Here is a 20,889-nt window from a genome sequence, read left to right on the forward strand (position 1 = left end):
GCCTGCTCCGACCCCAGAAACTTGGTGGGACCCGGGCCAGTGCTCCCAGGGGCCCTACAGTACAGGAAGCCAGGCAATTTGGTTTCTCCAGGTTATCAGCTCCCATCTGCCTCGCGTTGCAGAACAGTTTGGAACAGGAGAAAACCTGTGTGGAACAGAAGTTTTTTCGGTAGATCCTAAAGGAATAAAAAAAACAAAACAACAACAACAAAAAACCCAATAAAAAAACTTGGGCTCGTCCGGGATTTGAACCCGGGACCTCTCGCACCCAAAGCGAGAATCATACCCCTAGACCAACGAGCCAGGACAAGAAAATGTCTGCATCTATTTCCTCTGAATTTCGTTTTCCCCGCCAGGCTACCCCGGCGTTTTTCTCCCTTTGTGGTGAGCGTTGATGTTTCTCGCCTTCTCTAACTTTTATTCCCATCGTTATGAACTCTCACGCGAACTCCGGCCCTGTCCTCATTCATTCTCTCCGACCCACATACAGGACCCGCCCAGGCTCCCCACCGGGGGGCGGGGGGCGGCCTTTCGGGGCCAGGCCCCGCTGGAGGTGCGAGCCCTGCCGGACGGTCTGGCCGCGAGCTCGGGTCTGGAGGGAAACGGGCGGGAGCCGGAGGGCCAGACGAACCCGTTCTCAAAGCCGTTCAGTCCGAGCCCCGGACAAACGCGCGGGAGGTCTGTCTACCTCCCGGCGCGGGCACGGGATCCGAGGGACCAGCCTGGCGCCGGAGCCGGAGCCGGTTGGGGGCGCGCGGCCTGGGGGGCACTGTTCCAGACCCTCCACGGTTTCCCTGGTGAGCGCAGTTCTCCCCGCCTCCGCTCAGACGGATTCTCGCTTTAGGAGTCTCTCTCCCCGGCTCATCCCCATTCCCGTCACGTGCCAGCGCTCCTTCCTGCTGCGGCTCGACATCCCTTCATGGAACGATAAGAATACACAAACGGCTAAACAAATGGAAAGTCTCTCTTTCTCCACGGATGTGTGTGTATAACGGGGTCCCACACTCAGGCTGCAGGTCACACTTAAGGGATTTGTTCTGCAAATGAATGCCCCGAAGATGGCCGAGCACGTACACGCATATGTAAAATACTCTGTACCAACAAGTGGTCCTTGGCCTCCGACGTCTGGTCCTCAGGCAGCAACCTAGGATCAACCAGAAGCGAAAAAACAGGGCGCATCTTACAGAAGGTATCGCAGAGCCTCCCCAGCAGGCCGGTGAGTCCCGAATTACTGCCTAACCGAGCCTGCCAGGCAGACCCGTGGTTCACGCCATGGACCGGAACAGCCCAAAAGAGCAGCTCCTCCTTCGAGCCGGAATCGAACCAGCGACCTAAGGATGACTGGGAAGGGCCCCTCTACAGTCCTCCGCTCTACCAGCTGAGCTATCGAAGGGAGTGCGAAGATTGCATCTGTGGAATTCCCTGTTCAGGTCAGAGCTAAACAGGGTGCGAAGCTACTCTTCGCCCTCCCGTAGTTGGATACCGCGGAGTAACCATCTTGTGAGAACTTCCTGCAGCACAGTTTTGGGGACAGCCCTTCTAGAGCTGGCTTCTGCTGCTTCACCGAGGGACGTCCACACAGGGCCAGCCCATGCTCGTCACAGGCACCGCCATCACAGGCACTGCCAGAACCCGTGCACCCCGAGGGTGCAGGGGTCTTCGCTCCGCAGAGACGGGGAAGGAGGGGAAGCAGGCCGCGGGGAGGGCATTGTTTGCACGGAGCGCGCTAGGCCGTGGCTTCCTCGGCACGGCGTGTGCCTGGAGTGGGAGCGGCCGTTTGGGGTTTGGGGAACGGGGGACCGAGGCAGTGGGAAACATTCTCCCCAGGCTGCTCCGAGCCTCCGAGCCAGGGCGAGGGGCGCGGGTCTCATTTCCCTTCTTCCTGCCCAGGCCTCGGGGCCGTGCGCACCGGCGCCGGCCGCCCCAGCCCCTCTCAGCTTACACGTTTGCAGACTTGGGCCCGGAGAGGGCGTGGAATACAAAGTATGCGGGTAAGCCCAGTGTTTCTACTTTTGGTGAAACCATTTTAAGGTTTTCCAAAAGAGGAAGCCACGATCTCTGAGTCAATACCATGGCCATCCGAGTCTCAGCCCGAATCCCCCGCACCGAGGTACTGAAGTGTTGGAAAACCACCGAAACAGGAGAACCGCCCCCAACCGCGTAACTGGGAAGGCCGACGCGGGCAGGAGGGCCTGGCTCTGGGTTCCATAAACCTGCCCGCGGCGCTTGGTGAGAGTTCGACCCCATTGTCTTTCTCCACAGTCCTCATTCCGGCTTGGGCTGGGCGACCATCCAGGCTCATGAGCGGATCTGCCCGGTCAGACGCGACTATCCGGGTGGGTTAAAGTTATAGGAGAGAGGGTAGTAGTGAGAAGAATTAAAAACAGTAGTAAACACCTTGAAGGCCCCAGCGAGATTTGAACTCGCGACCCCTGGTTTACAAGACCAGTGCTCTAACCCCTGAGCTATAGGGCCCTGCACTTGAAATGTTTTGTTCTTGGTAGTGAAGGAAAAATTTTATGTTGCGTCTTTACTGCAATATCTGAATGTTGGAAGCAAACGAAATCTGAATGTCGTTTTGATGTTTCCCAACCATTGAAATTCCGTTTGCAGGCTTTTCCTGGGAATAGCGCAATATGGGGGTCAGTGACAGAGACAGCCACTATTTTAAGTCCAGAAAAATATGCCTGACCCAACACAATCTAACACAGTGAAAGCTTCTCCCCGCCCCCCCGCCCCCCCCCCCCCCCCCCCCCAAGCTACATATTGTCAAAACTAAGAAGGGAAGTTGATAGAAGAGAGAAGTTGCCTACCACGGGTCTCTTAGCTGAAACTTGGGTATCTGCACTCAGTTTTGTACTTGACTCAAGATGTCCACCGACCTGCAACCACCCTCCTTTAGTTCCTTAGATGTAGGGACCCTTAGTAACAGATCGAGTCTCAGCACCAGAGCAGGCATTCATTTAATTCATTTCTTTATTCAATAAACACTGAATTCCAAGTTTGTGCTAGGCTCTGCACTAGGAACTACGCACCCAGATATGGTCTTTACCTGGAAGGCACTGTCATAGTTTTAGGGAATAAATGAACTTTAGTTTTCATGAAAGAGAATAATAAAAAGTAGCTATGGTGGTGTAAGGGGGCAGTGGAGTCTGCTGAGGATCACGAACTTGTAGTAATCACAGATAGAGGCCTTCTGGAGCGGATGGGTTTGAGCAGCACTCTGAAAATAGATTAAGGCACAAGGCGGGGGGTGGACTGATTTCTGGTAGAAAAGTTGGGAGGATAAAATCTGACAGACTCCTGGAGGTGTTTAAAGGACCAAGGCAGCCCACTGCCTTCCTGAAAGTGAGGGAACATAAGAAGACAGGTAAGTAGGAGACAAAGGTATTTCTAGAATGAAGTTTTGCCATTTGAAAAATTGAAAATGGAAACTCACTAGGCATGGATATGAAGAATGAAGGAAAGAGAAACTAGTGTCAAGGGAACATGAGATATTGGCCATGGTGCAAATGCTCCAAAATAAAGCTTCAAAGGGGTAACATTTATACACTCAGAAGGGGAAACATGAATAAAAGAGATATGGGACAGATTCTGCTGAAGTTAGATATGAATAAAGAGGAAATAACACACAATAAAGAGGAGAAATTTGGGGAGATTTCTCAAATATAGCCTGAAGAAGCAGGATGATAGTTGCAGGGAAAAACATCTTAAAGGGAAGATGGGTATCTGGAGAGGGCAAAGGGGTGCTAAGATTTAGATGGGCTGAATTTGAGGTGAGGAGGGAGGAGTTTATGGGAATTGTACAATAGTTAAAATACTCTTCCGTCTAGAGTTCCATAGATTGATAGGTCAAGGTTAGCTCAGATGACATAGAGCAGTGATTTTTTTTTTTCCTGATCTGGCAAAAAAATTAGGTTTACATTTGATTTATTCACACAAACATCTATTGTTGTGTTGGCTGTTTTTGTTTATTTGTTTTTGTTTTTTAATAACTAAGGGAAAAGAGGTCACTGCCCCTGACTACATAGACAGGTATTGCGTGTTTAAAAAATCCTTGCAGCACACTGGTTGAAAACATTGATGTCGATCATCCATTGAGTTAGAGCTAAGAGTTACGTGTGCTTGAAGAAAAAACATACAAGGAGAAAACAGCAGAGGTGTGATGAGGAAAATTCTGAATTAACATTTTTAAAAACATTTTCCTTACATTTGGTAATTTCACATATTCACATATTAGGTCCTAGAAAAGTTGCTTTCCCACCTGGAGCTGGGAGTGGGCATGTGACCTAGGTTTTACCAATCAGATGTATCCAAGGGAAGATTTCAGTTGAGAAGTGCAAAAAAGGAATAAATGATCCTATAGGGAAATACCATGTTTTTCCAATGGTTAAGGTGTTAGATTCTTGGGTATGGGGTTTCTTAAATCTGTAGATTGTTGTCTTTCTTCAGTTCTGGAAAATTCTCAGGCATTATTTTTTTCAACTGCTGTTTTTGTCCTTTTTCTCCTCTCCATTTATAAAATTGAAATTAAACATAGTAGACTCACAACTTGTCCTCTATTTTTTAACCTCTCTTCTACATTCCGTCTTTCCATGTTACATTCTGAATTACATGCTCTTACTCATAATCCAGTCATTCTTTCTACAGCTATGTTTAATCAGTTATTAAATCTACTGCCTGAGTCAATTATAAATTGTAATTTTAATTTAAAGGTTCAATTTGATTACTTTTCAGAAGGAATTTTTCCAAGTTTTATTGAGATATTATTGACATACATAACTAGGTAAGCTTAAGATATAAGTTTAAAGTATTATTATAAGCAAACTATCCATTAGAGCAATTAAGTAGAGGAAAAATAATAGATCTTTATTTATTCTTTTTCTAACACTCTTTCTTTATACAGATCTGAGTTTCTAGCCTACAAAGAGAGCCTCTCTGGAGAACTTTTACCATTTATTGCAGGACAATTCTATGTGCTATGGATTCCTTGAAATTTATGTTTGTCTGAGAATGTCTTTATTTCACTATCACTTTTGAAGATGCTTTGCTGGATACAGAATTCTAGGCTGGTTGGATTTGTTTTTTAATCCCTACCTGAGGATATTTTTTATTGCTTTTAGAGAGAGAGGGAGGGAGAGAGAAAAGGGGAAGTAAGAGAGGAGGGGAGAGAGAAACATAAATCAGTTGACCAGGCATCTTACATACCCAGACGGAGGATCTAACCTGCAAACTTTTAGTTACATGATGGCACTCCAATCAACCGAGCCACCCCGGGCCAGGGCCTCATGGGATTTTTTTTTTTCTTTTAACACTTTAAATATTCCACTTAAGTTTTAATAAGCTAGCAAATATAGTTACTATAAGTGATTGCCTCAGACAATGAAAAGACTTTAGATAAGGTGCCAAAACACACTGTTTTACCACATGCTCTTGTAGCTTTTAATTCTTCATCTGTATTAAGCAAGCCCTTAACTATGGTAACAGCTGACTCTTCTGAGTTCTTCTGAGTATGAGTTGGCTACCGGTACTTAACCTTTTAATTAAATATTATAATTTAGTTTCTTCTCTCCATTTCATGCATTTCTCTTAAGGGAAGAAAATAATTTTGTTTACATTTGCACTGATGACCCTGGCTTTCTATACCATAAATATTAAAAAAATAATAATTGTGAGCCAAGTATTACCAACCTAAATCAGTCTGCTTCATTATATTAAGGCAAGAGTACTAAAGTGACTTTTTTCAACCCAAAATTCTAAATTGCAAACTCTCTTTGAATAAGGTTACTTCATGCTTTTGGGTTCTCAGCAGGAGAATGTAATGAAGAAGGTGGAAGCACTGGGCAGTTTACACACAATTCAGCCCCATTTGGATTTGAACACACAATCCCTGATTTACCATGCACAAACTTTTGAGCACACAACTGCACTAGCAGCACCATTTGAAAGAGGTTCTAAATTGAGAGGTTCATAAGTCACTAAAATAGATCTAGCTTTGAGACTTGTCCATTATGTGCAAACAATTGCAACTCTAGATTTTAGAGCACAGAGAAACAGCTGGGTCTGAACAAGGCCCAAACAAGGCCTGAACACATGACTCCATATGATGCTTGGAGTCAACAGGTTATTACTTCTGGAAATTCCAGACCTGCAAGGTGCATCACAGCTTCCCAAGTTACATTCATTGGACAGAGGCTGCAGCTGAAGAAGCCCAAGGTTCTGTGGCTTCCTGGACAGGTACTGGAGACAAATGGAGAAGGCCAGAGAGCATTGCTGTTCTGATAGGACCACTTGCTCTGGCTCCAGATCCTTTACAAACATTTCAGATCTCATCTGATGTGTGCTTGCCACCCCAAGATGGCTTACTCACCCACAGAGGCATGACAAATCACAACCAAGAAGCCTTCCCTTGATTGTGTCACTCCATTCTCCTGTAGAACAAAAAGCTACATTGCCAAGGATTTGAACTTCCATATTCATTCAGGCATAGAATCCAAGGAAGGCCTAAGGTTCTGTCTGGTTCATGTCAGCTGGTCTCCTTATATGGTGACATTCAAGGCTGGGAACTCTCCATAGCTACGGAGCAATTGGTGCCTCTGGAAAGTCTCCAGTCCCTGTTGGGAGAAAGAAACTTTTCTCTACCCTCCAAGGTTCTTTCAGGTGGTCTCATAATCAAATTGACATGAGACACATTAACAAGAAGAATATAACCAAATTTAATTATTACATAATATGGGAACTCCCTATGCATGACAGACTCAGAGACTCCACATACTTATTTGACAGAAGAATAAATGAGGTATATCTGGCATTCTGAGAAAAGGATTCAGTAAGCCACCTTGGGACTTAAGAGCGGAGGAAGGTCATTCTCAGGATGAGATGAACACATGTTCAGTAATTAGAACCTTGTTCTGCCCTATAGATGGGACATAAAAAATTCTTTCTGGTGAAAGCTCTTATTATGGGCAAGGCTTCTAATTTAGATTAAGGGACAGGTAAAAGTTTCTTGTGGGTTTCTTCTGCAGGGTTTGGATTGCCATCAGCTTAAAATAATTCATGAACCAAAGTAGCACATTGTGTGGGGATACCTGTTCTGAACCCCTTCAACAGCAATGGTTTGGCCTTGTGGACCCAAACAGACTCCAGAGCCTCAATGAAACAGGTGATTTTCAGGAGGATCCTATTGGAGTTGGTGACACACTCACTCAAAAGTAGGGATCTTGAGTATGGCTTGCCCTGTCTCTGTAAGTGGGTGAGCGCTCTTGGGGTAAACAGCACATACCAGGTGAGATATGAAACGTCTGTAAAGGACATAGAGCAAGGGTAAGTGGTAGTATTTAGCCGCCACTGTTCTTGCCCCTCTCCTTTTCTCAAGTGCCTCTCTAGGAAGCCACAGAACCTTGGGCCACTTCAGGGACAAGTGGCCTCTGCCCAAAGAAACCAGGTAGGTGGACGGAGGAGGAGAGTCAAGCTCCCAGACTGCCAGGAAGACTAGATACCTATTGGTGTTCTCTGCCCACTTGGCCTGATATTTTTTTCTCCATCACTTTCTAATAAGCCACCCTGTACCTGAAGAATGAGCTTAGGTCATGATGGGCAGCAGGATGGGTTGGAAAGCAGTAGAGGAACATTAGAAGCAGGGGAAGAGGAGGGCTAGGTACTTAGAAGCAGCACTTTCTGAGGTGCTCCACCAGACACAAGGGGTGCCAAAATGTGGCACCCCTTGGTGCCTATTCAAGTGGGTTCTCCCTTGCCTTTGCTCTGCAAGCCCTCCTGGAACTGATATAAGCAGCTTTTCACCAATGCTGCCCACCTCCATTCACCCTCTTACCCCCTTTCTAGCCATGGACATTAGCCTTTATTTCTTTCCCTGTGAAAAGGAGTGCAGCAGGGGAAATAAGACAACTGGGGACAGCTTTGGCTGTGGCATCTGGAAAATTGCTTCCACACCCTAAATGTGAAGCCACTCCCAAGCCCTGGTGTGTGCTCCAGCACCCCAAGGCATTGCTGGGCCTGGGGTACTTCAGTGTGCCCACCTCCTTTACTTCCAGAAAATGTCATGCCCCAGGGCAGTTGCCGTGTGCCCTTCCATAGCTTATTCGACAGCGTCACATGTTCTCCAGATCCTTAGGTTGCTAGTTCAATTTCCCTTGAAGGAAGTTCCTGTTACTTTTGCAAATCTTCAGTAGCACAGGACAAATCCAGGAAAATCCTGTGTGCTGCCACCCTGTGAGTGTGCTGTTGCTAGTGAACACGCTGCTTCTTCCTATATGCCACACACACATAGCCTTCAGTGAAAAATAGTCCCAGGTGCTCACCTACCTCACGCACAGACCCAGCCAGCCAGTCCCTGACTCTTCTCCACTTTTATGCACCCACTGCTTTCTTCCACCAATGATGGTCTTTTTGGACATTGCAAAATTGTATCTGCATGTACTGGTTCCTTACATCAACCACTATGTTCAGAGTTTTTTCCCTAACTACTAAGAAATGTGCTCTTAGAATTATGAACAGAGGCAGGTATAGTCTAAGATTACACCTCTCATACACCATCTTTAGAAGACTCTGACACTTATCTACACTCCCTCTATCCACTACAGAATGAAAACACATTCCATTGGAAGTCATGTTTTATGACATAGTAAGGGACCTCGTAAGTTCTGCATCCTCTTCCCACTCATGGACCCAGACAGTGTTGACTCAAAAGAGCTTCTGTTCTATGGGATTGGCAATCACGTGTGTATTAGACAAAACCATATAATAAACATCTAATCTGCCCCTTGAATTATGCCAGGGATGTAGATATTAAAAGATAAGTCTTGCCTTAAAATATTTTTTTGTTTGTAGGAGACATGGAGATGGAAACAAATACTTACAATATGAGCCAGAAAATATGTAGAAAATATGGGAGGTCTTCAGGTAGAGTCAATACACTGGAGTTAGTGGAGATTTAGAACAGGGGTGGTAATCTGTGATCTGGCAAATGGAGTGGACACAGAACAATATTAAAAAAATAAACGGAAACCAGGAGATTGCTGATTTTGTGTGTCACTATATATGGTATCACTAGAGCACACAAAGTCCATAACTAGCAGGAAGCAAAGATCAGGTTTGTGCACGCAATTTTTTCTTACCTCAGCATATTCCTGTGGATCCAATTGCTGTGCACCCCAGAAGCAAAGGGAAGATTTCTCTAGAATCTTTGTGAGTTCAAAGAAGATACCATGGCTTTATCACTTAATATGCTTATTATTTTGGTAGAGTGATGACCAGAAAAAAAGTTGACAATATTGTATACTTCCATGTTCACTTCCACTCCATTTACTTCTACTCTCATTGTCATTTTCATTGCACATACTTTTTTTAGCTTCTTGCCTTGGGTCAGAGCTGATGAAGGCAGAAATATTGTCAATGCCAAGAGACAAAAAGCATATATCTTTGATGAAGAGTTTGTCTTTTCCTCAGATTTGGCAGGAAAGGGAAATTGAGAAATTTCCATTGAAAATCTATTCAAATTCTGAAGGTCTTTCACTTCTGTCAGGCATGATATGTAGAGACTGTGGGTCAGATCTGGTCTTCAGAAGGAGCTGAGACCTCATGGGCCGGCAAAGTATATTTGAGAACTAGTGAAAGTGGGAGCATAGCCAAAGAGTGGAAATAGTGGAGCATGGGGTATGGAGCCCTCGGGCAGAGCTGACTCCTTTGAGGAGTGGGCAGCTTCTTTCCCTGTGACTTAAGGTCAACAATGCTCATGCTGGAGGTGAAAAGGACAAGATCAAATCCTGGGTGGGTATGGTTTTAAGGTTGAAGAAAAGCAGGAAGAGAATGCAGCATCAGAGGAACACCTGTCCAGGCAACATCAGAGCTCATAGCACTTTGGTTTGTGGGTCTTTGGGGTTCTAGAGAGCCTCCCGTTGAGCCCCTGGAGAAGGCAGTACTGGAAGCCCCAGAGAAACTGCCACTGGCAGGATCAGTGGATACCCTTAAAAGTAATCAGTGCAGCAGCTCTTCTGGGGATTTTCTGGTTCAGGATGTTATTGGGATTGGCATTCACATGTGTATTAATATGGGGACTTTCTGGTTCAGGATGCCATTTGACCCTGAGGGGGTTAATTCCTGAAAATTTTGCAAAAAGCCTTTTAGGTCAAATCAACAAATCCTGCCTCTCTTATGCTCTCCCTGCAGAAGTCAAAGTTAATATCTCAATCACTCCTTAGAGGCCTATTAAACTTGTACCTTCTGCAAGAAGACACCTCCAGGGGACTGTTGAGTGACCCACTAGCCTACGGTACGTGGGCAAGACTGCAGTGGGGATTGCATGTAGGTGCTGAGCTCTGACCCAGGTTGGCTGGGCAAACAGCTCTTCTACTCCTTCAGGGCCGAAGGTTGTTTCCTCCATCATTTTCACCAGATCAGAACAATAAGCAAGCAAGCAAGAGAGGAAGCAGCACTAGGTGAAGACTATTGACAAGGGATGATCATTGCAATTAAAGGCCCTTAGTAAGGATACTGACCCCTCAGTCACTCTGGAAGCTCACTATACCCATGAGCTTCCAGAGTTCGACCTCACCTGGGCCTTTTTCACCACTGTTGAAGCTTTTCAAATCTATGGTGTCTTTGAACAATGTTGTTTCTCACCAATTTGGGTGGCTGATGATTGAATGGACACTGATATCTGTACCCCTCTAATGAGTGCGAGATGAAAGCCTTTCCAAGCATCTTTTCAAAAAATGTTCCTGTCTGTGGTGAACAAAAATTTTCCTAAAACCTGCAGTATGCATCTTTTGAAAGCTCAGCTGATAGAGCAGGGGAATGTATAGTTTGGTTTCTATAAGAACCCTCAGGTCACTGTTCCATTCTCACTCAAAGGTGTTGCACAGATTTGTTTCTTAGCACGTGGAGCTACTTCAAAGTTGTTGTTTTTTTATTAGAGCCAGAAAGCAACTCGATCCAATCAGCCTGTTCGATAAATTTTGCTAGTTCCCCCCAGTGTGAAAAAAGTGGGTTGAGGATCAGGCTGGAAGCACAGAGCACTATGGACCAGGTGATAATTGATGAGACCTCTAGGGCTGGAGATGAAAAGGATTGGATTAGTACTGTTACAGAACAGACCTGGGCAGGGGAAGATATACTGTTCCCGAAAGGACTCCCACTAGGTTTGCTATGCCCACTGCCAGAGGAAAGACATCTCTCAGTGCCAGTAATTTGTGAAAGGAAAGGAAATATTTATTTAAAGTCTCTATAGACCTAGAGTAGTGACTTAATGTCTTCATTAAAATACTAAAATCCTTTAGAATACCCACAGATGCACACAGTCCTTCCTTCTCCCCCTGCCCTAGTCTGGGGTACCGTATCTCAGGAAAAGAAGTATAAGTCAGTGGTTCAGGCTCCTGGCACCATCAGCTATGTCACCAGCATGCTCTCCCGTTAATCCAAAGCTATATGGCATCTTCTCATGGCCCACCAGCAAGAGTCCTTTCACCCCTTTTCTTCCAGTCCAATTCTCTCCTGCTTCCTAAGCCATGTGGCAAAAGCAAGCACCCCAAAGCCACGGGGTCTCTACTCTACCAAAGCCACATGATTCTCCTCCGCATGGCTGCTGAACTTGGGTTTAAATCCCCATGCCAATCTTCTGCAGCCCCATTTCTGACTCCTCCTACAATCATTTACACCTGCCAGCATTCCTGTATTCTTCCAGCTTTACTAGGCTGCCACCGTAAGTCTGGGGTATGGCCCCATGGGGTGGAGTCAATCTTCTCCAAGCTCTCAAGCAGGCACTATAACCAGGGGGAGCTGCCCCCCAGTTACATCTTGAGTGGAAGTCACTTTCATCCCCCTGGCTCAAAGCATGGCCACAGCTATTTAACATATCTATGAAACAGAGCTATTTAACATATGTATGAAAGCAGCTATTTAACATATCTATGAAACCAGTTAAAGGACCATGCCAGAGGTTAGCTGCAAAGCTGTTGCTATGCAACACAGTTCCCAATGGCCCAGCTCCATGTGTCCTATCCCCCATCTTAGCCTTGTGGGGGGTGGGGGTGAGGGTATCCTGTATATTTTTCTAATATTTCCTGGACACCTCGAGTTCTGGCCCCCATTACAAATCCCCATTTGGGGGTCCCCTCTTGTCTGCACCCTGTTATAGTATGACAGAGTATGTACACCACCAGGGGAGAATCTTGGGAAAGGACCTGGTATAGCCACTGTTGCTGCCATTTATGAAGATGGGGAACATGGAAGAGCATCAAGGTTGTAGAAAGGGTGATGTATTTGCCTTGGGACAAGTTGAGTTTGCAGTGTCTGAGGAACCAGCAGGTGAGAGGTCCACAGAAGTTGATTACATGGGCCTGTAATTCAGGTTGGGGAGTTGAGACTGGAAATAGTGGTTTGAAAGTAGTCAGCACCGATGGGGGTGAGGGGGTAGGTGGGGTTAGAGTTGCTAAATTTCATTAACCCTTGAATTAACCCTGACCTCCATCATGTTGCAGCGACTCTGCTACTAAACCTATGGGAGTCCTGAGCTGGGGCTGGGGCGACGTCCAGCTCCTACCGGGAAGATGGTCGAAGCCAAGGATTCCTGCACTTTTCAGACGAAGCTGAGACACCAGAGAGCCACAAAATGGAAAGAGAACAATTAAGAGGGAAAGAAGAAGGCAGAATTAGGACAGGGCGAGGAAAAGGATGCACCCGGGGTTGCACCGGGCATTGGCTGTCCCAGAGGTTGGAAAGCAACCACCTCCGGGAGCTCCCAACTGCCCCTGAAGGGAAGCGAGCTCCTCACAGGACCCGCCCCTCTGCTGAGCCACGGAGGGGTTGCCAGGGACCGGGGTCACGCAGAATTCGGTGATTGTGACACAGGAGTTGGAGGCTGAGGTCCCGCTCCCAAGAAAACAGGTCAGAGAAGGGCAGTTTCACTGCTGGGCCAAGGCTGAGACTGGTCAGGTCAGGTGCAGGTCCTTGAAGCGGGAACAGCTGAAGAGAAGAGGATCACAAATCGGTACCTTGAAAGCCCAAATCTGGTACCCCCAAACAACTTTTGGATCACCTGAAATAGGCTCTTGAGTGGGACCTGTTTAGAATGTATGAAGTGTGTGGACTGAGATATACCCCTATAGATGTCTTAAATTCTCCAGGTGTTTGATTCTAAGGCTGAGTTTTTACTCCATTGACTTCAAGATTTTCATAAAGGCTTAGAACTTCTCAACAACAACTCTGAAAACTAAAAGGCCCGCAATAAAATGCTTCAAAATTTTAAAGGAAAATATTGTCTAACATAGAATTCTATAACCAAACTCTCAGTTAAGTAGTTGTGTAGAATACATTTTCAGACTTTCTAAAATGTCTGATAAACTTAAGATTTCGATAATTACATTTTTCTGTAAAAATTACAAAAAGATTGCCACAAAAACTACAAAGTCTCCAAATTTTACTTCCTGCACATTCTTATGAAATTACTGGATGATCTAAACAAGGAAAAGGTCAGAAATCAAAGGGATAGGATTCTGCATGTATGAGGGCTTTTATCATCCAAAATGCCTTCTGTCATCATATTTCCCTAACTTATTAGGAAGAAAATTTATATCTACATAAAGAAAAGAGCCTAGAGCAGTGTTACTTGGTTGGTCCAGGTCTGGCAAAGTGAAAAGTAGCAGGTTTGGTTCAGATCTGGGCACCTGCCTAGATGGCGGGTTAGGGTTTGGCCTTGGTCGGGCGCCTACAGAGGAAACCAGTCTCTCTCCCACAGAGGTTTCTGTCCCTCTCTTTGCTCTTTAAAAAAAGCAAGAAATTACTTTGAGCAATCAAATCAGACCTTAAAAAATCAATGAAAGATTTATACATAAAAAATAATATTCTGCCTTCATATTTGAAAACAAATGGTGTATCTTGGGGCCAATTCCTTGGTGTCTGTAATGATAGTGTCCCCTCTGTGGTGTCTCCAGGTGAGGCTTGGACACTTGTAAAAAATAAAATGCCCCTTCAGGACATACTGTTTTCTTCTAGAGAGGTCCTACTGTCCAGAGCTCTGAAGAAGAAATGTAGAAATTTCTGGATAATGCTTAAAAAATGGTCAACTTTATTAAACGAAGGTCAGTCCATTTGATAATTTTTTAAAATTGTGTGACAATCTAGACAGAGAGCATGTAAATATCCAGTTACATGGTTAAATCTCTTAGCTTAGTAGAGTTTTAACTTAGAAGCATTTGAACAAAAAAGATGAATTGAAATAGTAATTTCCAGAAATTACTAAGACAAGGTTTGCCTGTGATTCAAAAATGAAGGTGGCTGCAGAAGAAGAAGAAAACAAACAAACAAAAAAGCCTGCTTGGCAGATACTTTCTATCCCATGAAATCAGGGTTAGAAAATATTTTCTCTGGAGGGCCCCAGAGAAAATATTTTGATTTCATGTAATAAGATCCTTGAATGTAAAAAGAAACTAAATCTTTGGGGAAATCATATTGTAAAGGAAATCTTGAAATGTTTCCACTGCTACTTGGATTTGAGATTGAGTAAGAATATCATCATTTATTGAAAACAACCTGGATGAACTATAGAAAAACTTAAACTATTTTCTTCCCTTTCTAAACAAATGTTTGAATGAGGGACCCTTTTTCTACTTACTGTTCAGTCTGAGGATTTGACTTTCAGCCACTGTCTGATCCTACACACAAGATGAGATGTACTGATCTGCCCATTGGACAGTTCTAATTTTTAATATTTAGAGGAAACTCATTGATATTCAGTTGTAATATCAATTTCTTACCTGTGTGACTAAGCCTATTCTGCTTAACTAGAATAAATATCAAGGACAAAAACCATTTCATTTCAGTTGAAAATTAAATTTATAAATGCTTATATCAAGTTTGACTCAATTTTTGCATCAAATTCAAGTACAGGTTTCACATTAAAAAATAAACTTCATCTTTTTAATTTCAAAAATTATATATTGCAAAAACTAATACATGTATAGTAATTTTGTAATTTTTAGAGCTATATTTGGACCTGAACATGTCATTCAGTTAGAAAAAATTTTTGAGTGTTTAAAATCATGTCAGTTAAAATCTATGAATTAAAGACTACAGAGTAGATATCTCCTATTTCTATTTTAGACTTGCAGTTATTTCTCTGTTCTCTTTTTTAAAATATAGTTTATTGATTTTGCTATTACAGTTGTCCCATTTTCCCCCCTCACTCCCCTGCTCCGTGCATACCCCTCCCACCCACATCCCCCCTTTAGTTCTTGTCCGTGTGTCATACTTACAAGTTCTTTATCTTCTACATTTTCCATACGATTCTTACCCTCCCCCTGTCTATTTTCTACCTACTCTCTAAGCTACTTATTCTCTGTACCTTTTCCCCCTCTCTCCTCCGCCCAGTCCCGTTGCTAACTCTCCATGTGATCTCCATTTCTGTGGTTCTGTTCCTGTTCTAGCTGTTTGTTTAGTTTGTTTTTGTTTTAGGTGTGGTTGTTAATAACTGTGAGTTTGCTGTCATTTCACTGTACATGTTTTTTAATCTTGTTTTTCTTAGATAAGTCTCTTTAACATTTCATATAATAAGGGCTTGGTGATGATGAACTCCTTGAACTTGACCTTATCTGAGAAGCACTTTATCTGCCCTTCCATTCTAAGTGAAAGCTTTGCTGGATAGAGCAATCTTGGATATAGGTTTTTGGATTTTGTGAGTTAGAATACTTCTTTCCAGCCCCTTCTTGCCTGTAAGGTCTCTTTTGAGAAATCAGCTGACAGTCTGATGGGAACTCCTTTGTAGATGACTGTCCCCTTATCTCTTGCAGCTTCTAGAATTCTCTCATTCATTTTAATCTTGGCTAATGTAAGGACGATGTGCCTTGGTGTGTTCCTCCTTGGGTCCAACTTCTTTGGGACTCTCTGAGCTTCTTGGACTTCCTGGAAGTCTATTTCCTTTGCCAGAATGGGGAAGTTCTCCTTTATTATTTGTTCAAGTAAGTTTTCCACTTGTTGCTTCTCCATATAATTTGGATGTTGGAACATTTAAAGACGTCCTGGAGGTCCCTAAGCCTCTCCTCATTTTTTTGAATTCTTGTTTCTTCATTCTTTTCTGTTTGATTGTTTCCTTCTTTCTTCTGGTCCACTCCATTGATGTGAGTCCCAGTTTCCTTCCCATCACTATTGATTCCCAGTACATTTTCCTTTATTTCACTTAGCATAGCCTTCATTTCTTCATCTAATTTGCGACCAAATTCAACCAATTCTGTGAGCATCCTGATTCCTAGTGTTTTGAAATGTGCATCTGATAGGTTGGCTACTTCTTCATTGCTTAGTTGTATTTTTTCTGGAGCTTTGATCTGTTCTTTCTTTTGGGCCTTTTTTTTTTTGTCTTGACGCACCTGTTACATAGTGAGTGGTGGAGCTGGAGGTGTTCACCTGGGTGGGGCAACCCATGTCGCTGGATTGTGACGTAGAATGTGGGGGAGGGGTCCAAGAGGGAACAATGGCACTTGTTCTGCTCTCTGCTGGATTTCAGTCGCTTCTGCCACTTCCCCCAAGCAAACTGGGCCCTTCTGGTGTTGATTCCCATGTGAGTGGGTTTGTGTACATTTTAGGACCCCTTGGGTCTCTCCAACGAACTCTCCTGTGAGGCTGGGAGTTTTTTGTGGCACCTTAACTCCCACAGATGTTTTCAATTGGTGTATTAAGGCTTTATTTCCCTGCACTGGAGCCCTGGGTTGTTCAGTCTGCCTCACTCCCCAATTTCCCCTGGTTTATCTGCACATAAATGTGGGACCTCCCTGCCTGCCAGCCACCTTGTGTGCCAAGGCCTTCCACAATCTGCGTCCGCCCGCTGCCGCCTACATGGCTGGGATCTGCCAACCACGGCCTGTGCTCCTGGGGTCTACAAGCTGCCGTTTTGTGGTGAGTCTGCTCCACCCAGCTGCCCAACTCCGCCTCTCCTACTGGTCTGGATGGATGTTTCTTCTTTAACTCCTTGGTTGTCAGACTTCCATACAGTTCAATTTTCTGCCACTACTGGTTGTTTTTTTGTTTCTAAATTGTTGTTGTCCTTCTTTTGGTTGTGTGAGGAGGCATAGCATGTCTACCGATGCCTCCATCTTGGCCAGAGGTCAAATTTCTCTGTTGTCTTAATTCATTTCCATTTGCTTTTTTTTCCCTCCTGGAAGAATCTTTTATGTAAAGATTTAGTATGGCACTCTGTCTTGTTTTTCTATATTGTTTCCTTATTCAGAACATGAAAAGGGAAAAAAAGGAAAAAAAATCATGTTAAGCAATTTGGTATAATGAAAAAGGAAGGCTTTCGCTCTTAATGGATAGTTTTAAGCTCATTTCCTTATTTTGAACTGTGATTCTGTGTGTTTGTATATTGCCTCCACTCCTTTAGGATAAAAAAGCTGGATATTGCTGAGAGAGTTGAATTCCTCTTGGAGTCAGAAGTTCATTATAGTTTTACATTTCCTGGTGCTGAGTAGCCCACGTGGTATTTGACATTCCCCAGTGGCTGGATAGTTAATTTTGTGGAATTAGAGTGGCCATCTTTAGGGAACTCTTCTGACATTCATTAAATTTTATTGAAGAAATCATGTATTTCTAAAAACTTAAAGTCTTTAAATAGATACCTGATTGTCACTACATATATTTCCAAGGCTTTTTCATTATGGAAAATTTCAAATGTACTAAACATAAAGTAGTATAATGAATCACAGCATAATCAATGCGTAGTTCAATGATTTACCAGTGCCTAGTTAAGCTATTTGATCTATAACCCCACTCACTCTATTTTAAATCAAATTTCAGATATCATCCCATTTTGTATAACTTATTTTACTTACAAATTGATAATTAAATATTGGATCCTATTTCTACCACAGTGAGATTTTCACTGATGAGAAAAACTGAAGTTAAAGAGATATCAAACAATGGTTAAAGCTGAAGTGTAAGTCAAGAATGTTACAATCCATCCATTCAAAACAGATCTGTCAAGCAAATAGTCTCCATAGTTTAAATAGTTTCCTTCTGCTCTCTGTGTACAAACCAGAAAAGTTTTCTAGTATATCCTGAAAGCAAGAAACAAGGTGCAGAACAGCATAAAACAGTCACAGGTAAATAAATAACATTTATTTGACATTTGTTAATATATACTAAAAAATCATGGAAAAGAGGCATAATAAGGTAATAAAAATGGTTAATTAGGCAAGGGAATGTAGTGGGGATGGTTATAGGCTGACTAGGACTTTTTAATCTGTAACTTATTATATTTTTATTTTTGAGTAATGTATATTTTATATTTAAAAATAGATAAAATATGTCTTCATACACGCTTTATTTCATGCAAAAACTAGGATATTCCTATGATCTATTTGAAAGTACTATAAGCTGAATATCCTAACAATTGTCACCTGGACAAATGGTTATGCGATTCTTAAAAATCACTTCACTCTGATCTCATCTCTTTCTGTTGTAGCCTTAATCCTTATAGTTCAAACAAATTAAAAACACTTTTTCATTTTTAAAACATTAAAACTATAAACAAAAACAGTTCATCCATTTCTTCACCCTGCTCCCCAACTGCCTCTGGTAACCACAAATCAGTTCTCTGTACTTATAAGCTAGATTATGTATTAGTTCATTTATTTTGGATTTTTTATATGAGAGATTATATGATATTTGTCTTTGTCTGACTTGTTTCACTTAATTTCCTCAAGTTCCATTCATATTGTTGCAAATAGCAAGATTTCATTCTTTTTATGTTTTGATGGCTAAATAATATTTCATTTTATACTATGTATATTCTTTAACCATTCAACCATTGGTGAACACTTAGGTAGTTTCTATATTTTAGCTATTCTAAATAATGCTGCAATGAACAATGGGTGCATATGTGTTTTTGAGTTAAGTTTTTGTTTTCTTCAGGTAAATACCCCAAAGCAAAATTGCTGGGCAACATGGTAGTTCAATTTTTAATTTTTTTGAGGAACCCTTCCCATACTGTTTTTTTTTTAAATAATGGCTGCACCAAACTACACTCCCAGTATAGTATACAAAGGTTCTCTTTTCTCCACATCCTCGCCAGCACTTGCTATTTCTAGCCTTTTTTTGGTTTTTGTTTCAGATATATTCTATTGATTATGTTATTACAGTTGTCTCATCACCCCCCCCCATTATTCTAGTCTGCCCTTCACCCCCCCTCCCACCAGCATTCCTCCCTTAGTTCATGTCCATGGTTTATACATATTTCTTCAGGTTCTCCATTTTCTATACTATTCTTATCCTCCCCCTGTGTATCTTGTACCTACCATTTATGCTTCTTTTTAAAAATCTTTTATTAAAAAATTTAAAATTGTTGTTCAAGTACACTTGTCTGCATTTTCCCCAATCACTCTCCCTCACCTCAGCCATCCCTACTTCCCTCCTCTCATCCCACCTCCCCTTGGTTTTGTCCATGTGTCCTTTATAGTTGTTCCTGAAAACCTTTCTCCTCCCCCTCCCCCATTACCCCCTCCCACCTCCCCTCTGGTTACTGTCAGTTCTTAATTTCAATGTCTCTGGTTATATTTTGCTTGCTTGTTTGTTTTGTTGGTTAGGTTCCACTTATAGGTGAGATCATATGGTATTTGTCCTTCACTGCCTGGCTTATTTCACTTAGCAAAATGCTCTCCAGTTCCATCAGTGCTGTCATGAAGGGTAGGAGCTCCCTCTTCCTTTCAGCTGTGTAATGTTCCATCATGTAAAGCTATTTCTAGTCTTTTTGGTGAGTCATTTTCACAGGTATGACTTGATCTCTCACTTTGGTTTTGATTTGCATCTCCTAGATGATTAATGATACAAAGCATCTTTTCATATACCCGTTGCCATCTGTACATCTTCTTTGAAAAACTGTTTCCTCAAGTCTTCTGCCCATTTTTTAAGCAAGAGGCCTTCTCTACCTGTACTTCCCACTTGATGGTGGTGACCCTCTTCTATGGCAGTGCCATTTTTCTCTATGTGCGGCCATCACAGAGTGGCTCTTTGGATACTAATTGGGCAGTGACATTGGTAACAACATTTGTGACACCGCTGCTGAATCCATTCATCTATGCCTTGCACAATGAGCGAGTCAAGGAAGTGTTGAAGGATATGTTTAGGAAGGTGTGTTCCTAATATTAGATGAAAACTTTTTAACAGTGAGTATGAAATTAGCTGTAGCCTTTCCATTTATGGCCTTTGATATATTGTGGTATGTTGCCTCTATACTGCATTTGTTGAAAGTTTTTAACATAAATGGATGTTGAATTTTGTCAATTGTTCTTTTTTTTTTTGCATCTATTGAGATGATCACATTATTTTTGTCCTTTATTTTGTAAATGTATGTCACATTGACTGATTTGAGGATGTTGTACCATTCTTGCATCACTAGAACAAATTCTATTTTAAATGTCTTGTTGAATTTGGTTGGCTAATATTTTGTTGAGAATTTTTGCATCTGTTCATCAGGGATACTGGCCTATAATTTTGCTTTCTTGTGGCATCCTTGTCTGATTTTGATATCAGGGTAATGTTGGCCTTGTAAACAAGTTTGAAAGAGTTTCCTTCTGTTCAATTTTTGGAAGAGTTTGTGAAGAACTGGTATTAATTCTTCTTAGAATATTTGTTAGAATTCACCAGTGAAGCCATCGGGTCCTAGTATTTTGTTTCTTGGAAGGTTTCTGATTACTGATTTGATCTCCTTACTAGTAATTGGTCTGTTCAGATTTTTTTTTTGTGTGTGTATATCATCAGGATTCACTCTTGGTAAGCTGTGTTTCTAGAAATTTATTTATCCTTGCTAGGTTGTCCAATTTTGGGGGGCAAAATTGTTCATAGTAGCCTCTTATAATCTTTTGTGTTTCTCTGCTATGAGTTGTAACATCC

General features: G+C 42.6%; 3 non-coding genes across 3 annotated transcripts; all 3 read right to left on the reverse strand.

Annotated features, from left to right (window-relative positions):
* Positions 1-231: 231 nt before the first annotated feature.
* Positions 232-303, reverse strand: TRNAP-UGG (transfer RNA proline (anticodon UGG)). The gene has a single exon. It is a non-coding gene; the product is annotated as a tRNA-Pro (tRNA).
* Positions 304-1,303: 1,000 nt separating this feature from the next.
* TRNAY-GUA (transfer RNA tyrosine (anticodon GUA)) lies at positions 1,304-1,393 on the reverse strand. Its single transcript is given in 2 exon segments — positions 1,304-1,339; positions 1,357-1,393. It is a non-coding gene; the product is annotated as a tRNA-Tyr (tRNA).
* A 1,009-nt stretch (positions 1,394-2,402) lies between these two features.
* TRNAT-UGU (transfer RNA threonine (anticodon UGU)) lies at positions 2,403-2,475 on the reverse strand. The gene has a single exon. It is a non-coding gene; the product is annotated as a tRNA-Thr (tRNA).
* Positions 2,476-20,889: the final 18,414 nt, after the last annotated feature.

The sequence above is a fragment of the Artibeus jamaicensis genome, unplaced genomic scaffold (assembly GCF_021234435.1).
Source record: "Artibeus jamaicensis isolate MK-2021 breed Jamaican fruit bat unplaced genomic scaffold, CSHL_Jam_final scaffold_854, whole genome shotgun sequence".
Taxonomy (NCBI): domain Eukaryota; kingdom Metazoa; phylum Chordata; class Mammalia; order Chiroptera; family Phyllostomidae; genus Artibeus; species Artibeus jamaicensis.